Consider the following 9,328-nt stretch of genomic DNA (forward strand, 5'->3'; position numbering starts at 1 on the left):
AATGAAGAATTCCAAAGATAAATATATATGTGTGTGTGTGTGTGTGTGTATTTGCATCAAGTTCTTAGATAGGAGGTAAAGTGAGGATGTACTGATTATCTCCAGCAACGCTGGAAGGGACTGAGCTTTTCAAATCCATGCCTTTGGCTTTTTCGCTCTGACCAAAGGTCAACATCTTCTCGCATCCTCCTGACCCACTCGGCCAGCCACAATGGGTTCTCTTCTCCCAGAGCACGCATTAGCAGATATATTATCGATCATTCTGGCTTCCATTTAATTTATTTCCAGGAAAGTCTAGACAGGATTTTATCTGCAAAATGGGGAGGAGTAGGGTAACTCATCATATGTCTTATATTATTCACAGAAACTAGACAGGTTTTACTTCTGGCTGTAACTCATTTGAGGACACAAAGAGAACTTTGACCTTAATCCACTGGGTCTGGTTTTAAAAGGTGGAGCACCGTTTGATTACTTAGAAGGTGTTTTTAACTTCAGGCTTAGTCAAAGATGACCAAGAAAAACTCATTTTTGGAAAGCAGCTTGGAATGGATAATAAGACATCCTTGGGCTTGAATCTCAATTCATCCGCTTGCTACCTCTATAACCTTGAGACAGTTATGTCTCCTCGCTAACTTCAGTTTCTCCATTTATAAAATAAATGTCTCAACATCCCTTTTGGTTACCTTAACTTGCCTGTACTTCCACTAATAGTCCTTTCAGTAATGTACGGTTTTCTGACTTCACCAGCCTTTGGAATAACCCAAGAAGCCGTGCAGAATTTGCAAGTTCCCAGGTGACTCTAATGGATGGTCATGGTTAAGAGCACCGTGTTACAATTTTTCAATTTGAAACATTTGGTGCGAATTCTATTTTCTAATTGGATCTTGGATACAGTTGTCAATTCTTTTAACAAGAATTATCTTGCATAGATTTCTGCTAAATACTCATTGAGACTCTGGTAGGCTCTAGGATTAGATAAATTTTTTAAATTTCCTGTTTTTAAGAATTTAACCTGTGTAGAAAATGCATTTAGAATTTATACTCAAACAGCATAGACTCTGGTTTAAAGGATGCACATTGTTGTTTTAATTGTGTTTATTATCATGTGTTTTGCTTTGAAAACATATTTCAGACAACAAGACAAGTAAAGGAAATAACAGCCACACAAACTGGGAAGCAAGACATAGAACTCCTGCTCACAGGTGACGTGACTGTCTACATAGAAGATTCCAGAGAATCGACACACAGCAACGACAAGAAACTCCTGGAACCGATCAGTGACTGAAGCAAGGCTGCAAGGCTGCAGAACACAGGTAATCTATGAAAGTCAACAGAACTCATATATACCAACAATAAGCAACTGGGATTTGAAATTAAAAACACGGCACTATTTTTTAAAATGAGTGGAAAATGGCTAACTATGTAAGTTATGTCAAACTATGTATAATGTCAAAAATCAGGTTGTACACCTTAAATATATACAATTTTTATTTGTCAATTGTACCTCAACAAAGCTAGGGAAAAAGCCCACGGTGCCATTTATATTATCAATAAAAACATTTAGATATAAATCTAACAAAATATGTACATCTGTGTGACAAAAATTACAAATCTCTGGTGAAAGAAATCAAAGAAGATCTAAATAAATGGGAAGATAATTCATGCTTATGGATAGGAACACTCAGTATTGCTAAGACGTCAGTTCCTCCCAACTTGATCTACACACTCAATGCAATACCAATAAAAGTTCCAGCCAGCAACTTTTTGGTTATCTACAAATTGATTCTAAAGTCTATATGGAAAGCCCAAAAGGCCCAGAATAGCCAAGACAATATTGAAGAAGTAAAACCAAGTCAGAGGACTGACTTTACTCCAACTTCAAGTCTTATGATAAAAGTTACAATAACTCAAAAATTTTTTTTAAATTACAGTAATCAAGACAGTGTGGTATTGGCAAAAGAACAGACAGAGTAACAGAACGGAATAGAGAGCTTAGAAATAGACCTACACAGATATGTAGTCAACTAGAAAGGGAATGAGAATGTTACCAAGTCCAAACTCGTTCTGCTTGCCACATGACAGGCCAATAAATCAGAAGATGAGGTGTTGGAGCAAGGAATAGTGACTTTATTTGGAAAGCCGGCAGACCAAGAGGATGGCAGACCGATGTCTTGGAGAACCATCCTCCTCAAGTCATAATTCAGGCTCCTTTTATACTAAGAAGGGGAGAGAGTATGGTTGGTTGTTGCAAACTTCTTGCTGTAGGAATTCTTTGGTCCAAGTTGGTCAGGTCATGGTGCCCCTGTAAAACCTCTAACACAAAAAATGCTATTTTCTACAAATGTCATCTTTATATAAGTGCAAAACTGTTAATATCCTTAAAAGTCAGAGCCTTGAGAAAGGCTCTCCTGTATATTTCAGGCCAAAGGCAACATTCTTTTACAAAAGGTTCAGAGCCAGCAAGACTAAGCTGAGTAAACAGGGCACAGGGTTAAAGCCAAAGGACATCTAATATGGACTCAGATTTGTTCTTTTCTGTTACAGAACAACTGGATAGTCACACACAAAAACAAACAAACAAACCAAGAAAAACCAGAATCCAGACACAGATCTTACACCCTTCACAAAAACTAACTGAAAATGGATCACCGACCTAAATGTAAAACACAAAATTTGAAAACGTGTAAAAGATTCACAGGAGAAAATCCAGGTGACCGTGGATTTGGCAGTGAGTTTGAAAGCACCAGAAGTATGATCCATAAGGGAAAGGTTGGCAAATGAGACTCCACTAGGAGAAAGGCGGCATCTATGAAAGACACTGTTACGAGAACATGGAGGAACCTTAAGTGCATGTTGCTAAGTGAAAGAAACCAATCTGAAAAGGCTACAAAATGTATGGTTCCAACTATAAGACACTCTGGAAAAGGCGAAACTGTAAGACAGTAAAGGGATTAGTGGTTGCAAAGGTTTGGTGGTGAGGGGGTGGAAAGGTAGAGCACAGAGGATTTTTAGGGCATTGACATTATTCTGTGATACTGTAATGGTGGATGCATGATGTGCATTTGTCAAAACCCAAAGAACTGTATAATACGAAGAGTGAACCCTAATGTAAACTGTGGGCTTTAGCTCATAATAATGCATCAATACTAGTTCATCAATTTTAACAAATGTCCCACAACAGTGCAAGATGTTAACAACAGGAAAAACTGAGGGCCGGGGATGAAGGGAGTATGTAGGAATTTTTTCCATACTTTCTGCTCATTTTTTTTTCTGTGAACCTAAAACTGCTCTAAAAAATAATGTCCATTAATTTTTAAAAATACACTACAGAAATATTACAGGCCCCACCTAATAAAATTAGCATCTAAAACTTTGGAAAAAATTTATTAATAAAATCTGATTGATTAGAAATAGTAGAATGTCCAAATGAAGGCGGAGTTGGGCAGCATTAACGATCATTTATGTCTCTGGAGTAGGAAGTGATCAGGGGCAAAGTCCTACGAGGTTGGGCTGTATTTTGTTTCCCACTGATAACAGATGTCCAGGCCAAGGGCGTCAGTAGAAATGTTGCCCTGCATTACATTCTTGGAGTCACTGGTAGGACTAATTCTTGCTGACTTGGAGTTTAAATAAAAAGTAGGTAAAGATAAATTTCTGGGTGGGTCTCATGAAAGTTTCCCCACATAGACTTTATTTTCCCCAGCTGCAAACAAGGGCAAGCGAATGGGTAATTTGGAAGGTTCCTCCCAATTCAAATGATGTGACTCTTTGATGTTCTGGGTACAGCAGGAAAAATGACTAGAAGTATTTTCAGGAGGTAATGAGTCTTGCAGTTATCACTGGGGAGTGGAGTTTAAAATTTCCCAATTGATCCCTTAAAGGCAGAGGCCTGCAAAGTTGTTCTCTAAAAGGTTAGACTAAGGGAGCTTTTGTTCCGTGGACCACACACTCTGTCACAACTATGCAACCCTGCTGCGTAGGCGCAGTCACAGGCCCTACCGTTTGTCAGGACGAGAAGCCTGATATGTGCTGGTCAGCGGGAAATCAATGACTGACTTTTTAAAAAATTTTAATAGGATTTATTCTTTTAGAGCAGTTTCAGGTTCACAACAGAATTGAGCCAAAAATACAGAGTTCACACATAGCCTCCCCACCCACACATCTATCCTCCCCTCCCCTCGACATCCCTCATCAGTGGGGCATATTTGGTACAATCGATGAACCAACATGGACACGTTATTATCACCCAAAGTCCGTAGTTCACATCAGGGTTCACTCTTGATGTTGTACATTCTGTGGGCTTTGACAAACGCATGATGGCCTGTAGCCACCTTTATAGTATCACACAGAATAATTTCATTGCCCTAAAACTCCCATGTGCTCCATCTGTTGAATGAATTACTCTTAAGTAGGGAGATCCCAGACTTTCTCAAGAGCTGAGGGTGACATAAATTAGCTCAAGTCCTTTCTATAGCTGTAAGTATATAAGCTTATCAGTTGTGGTTCATTACAATATAACAAGAAAGTGATACCTTAGAAAGTAGTTTTTGAGTTTGTGTAGCTAAAATGAAGCAGAAATCCATAGCTGTTGGGTGAGGTTAAAAAGAACACCTACCCTCACCAGAATGATCCATATGGCCAATTTCCTACGTGGTACCAGATGTATTAGGTAATTACTCAACTCCCCTCCCCCACTCCTTTCTGCTTTGACTGTGTTCTTAGCTTAAACGTCTCCCTTGGAGAACAGTATGGCACTGGGGAGATTAAGACTGAAATGATAAATGCTTAGGATTTGAGACCTGTTCTCAGAAGAGAAATGAGCTCTATCCCACTTGCCCAGGAAGCACTGGACAAGGATGCAAATTTTGGCATCTCTTTTACCACCCGGCCTTGTGTGCAGTATACAGAGAAAGCTGTGCCTAACGTAGCCCTTCCAGTCCCTGCCTCATCCCAAGGGACAGTAAGAGATGCTAGGAGATACAAAAGGGGGAAGGAAAAACCCCGACATGGTGCCAAGCCAGGACAGAGACACCAACGCAGAGAGGGTGATAAGCGAGCTGCAGCGCAGTGACAACAATGCGGTAAAAAAAAATTATGATAACATTAATAAGTAATCAGAAGATTATGGGAAAGATATGTCCTCTGCTTGGAAAATGGGACCAAGAAAAACCCAGGTGAAATCTGGGATTGTGCAAGTGCCTGGGGCGGCGAAGAGTCACCGCAGGTGGTTCTGGGCCTGTAGTTAACTGCTCTACAGGAATATGAGTGTTTCGTCCTTTAAAATTTAGAATTCTGCCCTGTAACCACCATATGGTCCCCTGTCATCTGCATAGTTTGCTATCAGTTAAGCAGTGACTTATTTATTATACTCCAAAAATATTTGCAGAATTAATAATGAGCTGGTACTCATAAAAACAATCTTTAGAATGCTGTTTCTGAAAGTGATTGCTGAGTGTCTCAGAGCATTACCTCAAGTCTCTAAAACCTAAAAACTCACAAAATAAATACTTGCCATGGAGCACACTGATTCTTATTTTTCAACATTAGTTTCACGATGATGCTCTGTGCTGACTAATTTTTCCTAAATTTGCACATATTAAAGAAAAACTTGGTCTAGTTATGAAAAAGTACGCCATCCCCTCACCTCCAGCAGCCCTGCACACCGTTGCCACGGGCAAACATCTGGTTGTTGTTCACCTGAGTCACCTCCGCCCGCGGACGGGTGCGGTGGCTCAGTTCCAGAAAAGTATCTGTGTGCTTACCACTCTGCAATGGCAGTTCTGCATCCGCCAGCTTGTTTTTGTATTATGTTTCTTTTCTGTGGCGATGGGTTTGTGAAAATCAGAGGTCTTCCTGCTAAGACCCACAGCAAGGCTGTGGCTGTCTCCATGGGTCACCGCATTGTGATTTTAAAAGTGAGCCCTGGTCACCTGAAGAAGCAATCTGACCTCACTTTGACAGCTAATCACCAAAGTGACCCCAGCAATTCCTTGGCTTCTTTGTTGAGTAGAGGGGCAACTCATTTTCATCCAGGAGGTTCTTCCCTTGGGCTGTTTAGTCTCCCTAGGGTAACGTAAATTGAATTTGGCTATAACCTCATTCTGGGTTGCATATACTGCATAACTGAGCTTCTCCATTTTCCTTTGAGGAAAAGGGTAAGGAAGTTGGAAGAATGGAGGAAGGAGAAGAAATCACACCAAGTGTTGCATCTTTCTCAGCCTGGGCATGAAAAGGGGTCCTTCCCAGGACCCAGCTACTTTTAACTCATGCCCCCACTGTGCGGGTGGTACAATGAACCCCTTCCACGGGCTAGGCTGAGACCATGGCACTTTTGGAAAAGGCAATAAATAACCCTTTGAAAATGTTATCTAGAAAATAATATTTAGAACTTGCAGGATAAGAGGGCTGGGTCACCTCTACCGATAGACAATGACAAGGATGTGCAAAACATAACCACAGCTGGCCATCAGGCAGCCAGTGAGAATGGTCAACTGAAAGCCACCTTCTCTGAAAATTAAAAAGGAATGATCAGGGAAAGAAACAGAGCAGCCAGCTTGGTTTGGAGAAACTTCTGGACTTGCTTGGGAGGCGTTTCTGATAAAAGAAGTTTTCACCTGTTGAGATACAGGGAGGGCATTCTGGCTTGTACATGAGTTAATTGAGTTGTGTGCTAACTAAAGCAGCCTGTGTGCGGCTGTCAAACACACACTGTGCATCTGCTTTAATGATTAAGGAAAAGGGCTCACTGACCAGAAGTAAAGAACGTCCACGTTAAAAATAAAGATTAAACGCCCCTCTTCTTGGGACACCGGTGCTGGTCCTCCTTTGATGATAAGACTCCGTCTCAGGAGCCAAGGCCGTGCTGTACGTGCTGGTCTGTTTGGATTTTTTTTTTTAAACCTTGAAGAAATGTACCCCTGACTTGTTTCATATTCTTTGTTCTGACAAGAAATAAAACTGCTGGAAACCCTGCTTCTCTGGAGCAGTTTCTCAGAGTGATTCTGGAAACTGGCTTCCAGACCCATCCTCAGTTGGTCTCAAATGCAACTCTTTTCCATTCTTATCACTGATTGTTTACTGATTACTTTCACTGACATTTCTAACCTCAGAGAACTCCCCTAAATGAGGGAGAAATGGTGATAAGTCCCGAGGGCTCTCACAGATGCCCCTTCCTACCACATGCTGCTGAGTAAAGGAGGCAAATGGGGACAGATGCAGAGAAGCCCCTCAGGCTGACTGCAGGCGCAGGACAGGCCGGCCCCCGGGGCCTCCACACTCACTGCGTATGTTTCTTCAAGCTGGGAGAAAAGCAGAGAAAAGGCAAAATTATTATACTTGCATGGATCTAATAATTCTCATGAATAAATAAACACCTAAGGGAAGAGAAGAGATGAAAGGAACAAAAACCATCTGCTCCCTGAGGAAGGAGAGATGGTAGGGGAGGAAGAGAGACGAGGAGCGCTGTGTCAGGACCAGCCCAGAAGGGAGTGACCCACAGGAGCCAACCAAGACGGAGGTGAAGGCTCCCCAGGCGGGGAAAGGAGGCTGCACTCAAACCCGAGGATCCGTCCACAGCGACGAATGGCTCTGGCCTGCAGTTCAGCCAACTTGCCGAAGCCTGGGGAGGCACAGCCAGCTAAGCTGCACCATCCTGAAGTGGCCAGTCCCCAGGAAGGCGGAGGACGCGGGGGTGTCTGTGTCCAGCCCAGTGTCCACTGGGAGTGGGTGCAGGTGGCTTTCAGGACAGGGGGCCACGGGACCCATCTCAGAAATTAGAGCTGCCACAAGTAAGCCAGACTTTCAGATGGCAAGGTAGACACTTCTCAGACCTCTCTTTTCTCTTAAACCTTAAGAAAACAACAAGGAAATTAATAACAGAAACGGAAATTCCAGCTTAAATAAAGTTAGAGGACACCTGTATTGCCAAACCTCAGTACACCTGACACAGGGCAGCTGCGGGCAGGGGGAATTCAGAAACCTTGAGAACACGGTATGAGCAGCCCCACGTGCAGCTGGGAAAGCAGGGGGGAGAATGGGTTAAAACAAGCTGGCGCTCCCTGCTGTGTGTCAACCAGCAAGGCATCCCGTTTCACAGAAGAATTTAATGAGAACACCTTCCTGGAAAAGTTCTTTGAGAATCTAGGTACTGCGATGTCTACTAGGGACCGACAGCGGAAGTGAAGAAGAGCAGCTGGGAGGACATTTTCTTTCTGGTTGCCATGGGAACAACGGAGCAGAGAACAAGCCAAGGAGGGCCTGGGCTCAAGCACAGTTTAATTACATCTCATCTTCCATGTTTGCAAGATTTCCCAGGTTAGTGGCTTTCAACCTGTTTTGTTCTGGACCATCAGTGAGAAATATGTTTTCTATTACACATACATATGTGTTCGAATTACTAGCAAAAGTTTCATTTCAAAGTGCATACTCCTACTACATATGACGCATTCTGGTGTTGATATAGAATTCTATTCTATTTTAATTTTTTAAATGCAGCTGTGGTGATAAAACCCCAAGATGATCCCCAATGGTCTCTACTTCCTGGTAGTCACACATTTGTATTATCCCCTCCTCTCTACTCTGGGCATGACCTACAACTCATTTCTTTCTTTTCGTCTTTCTTTCTTTCTTCCTTCCTTCCTTTCCTTCCTTCCTTCCTTCCTTCCTTCCTTCCTTCCTTCCTTCCTTCCTTCCTTTTTTCCCTTCCTTCCTTTTCTTTTCTTCCTTTTCTTTTCTTCTCTTCCTTTTCTTCTCTTTCTTTCTTCCTTCCTTTCTTCCTTCCTTTCTTTCTTTCTTCCTTTCTTCCTTTCTTGTTTTACTGAGAGATAACTGATGTGCGTCACTGTGTACATGATGGTATGAGGTAGGTGGGACTGGAGTGCTTCTGCTCGGAGAGGAGCCACTAAATAGTCCTCCAAATGAGTTGTCCGCTGGGATGTGCACTCTGTGATGTCACCTGTCACCCATCATGTGGGCTTACAAAGTACACCACTGTTCATGCTGCTCTCAGCCCCACCTCAGCCACGGGAGTCCAGGCGGTCTGCCTAGGTGTTCCTCATGCACTGTGCTCACAAAGTCACCAGGGCAGACCCACTGAAGTTAGTCACCAGGACCCACCATAGTTGCACATAGTCGCATACCTGGACCCTCCCTGGGAACTATGGAGTCAGCCCAGACCCCAGCCCTGCCTCCGCATGCTCGCACCCACTCCTAACGCCTGACCTGCCCCAGCCACACACCAGTAATCTGCTCAAATGTCTCACAGGTGCTGAGCTTACAAAGGCACTGGAGGCATAAATCTGCCAAAGCTGCCTGGGAGACGGCTCAGATT

The sequence above is a fragment of the Camelus dromedarius genome, chromosome 36, assembly GCF_036321535.1.
Source record: "Camelus dromedarius isolate mCamDro1 chromosome 36, mCamDro1.pat, whole genome shotgun sequence".
Classification (NCBI taxonomy): domain Eukaryota; kingdom Metazoa; phylum Chordata; class Mammalia; order Artiodactyla; family Camelidae; genus Camelus; species Camelus dromedarius.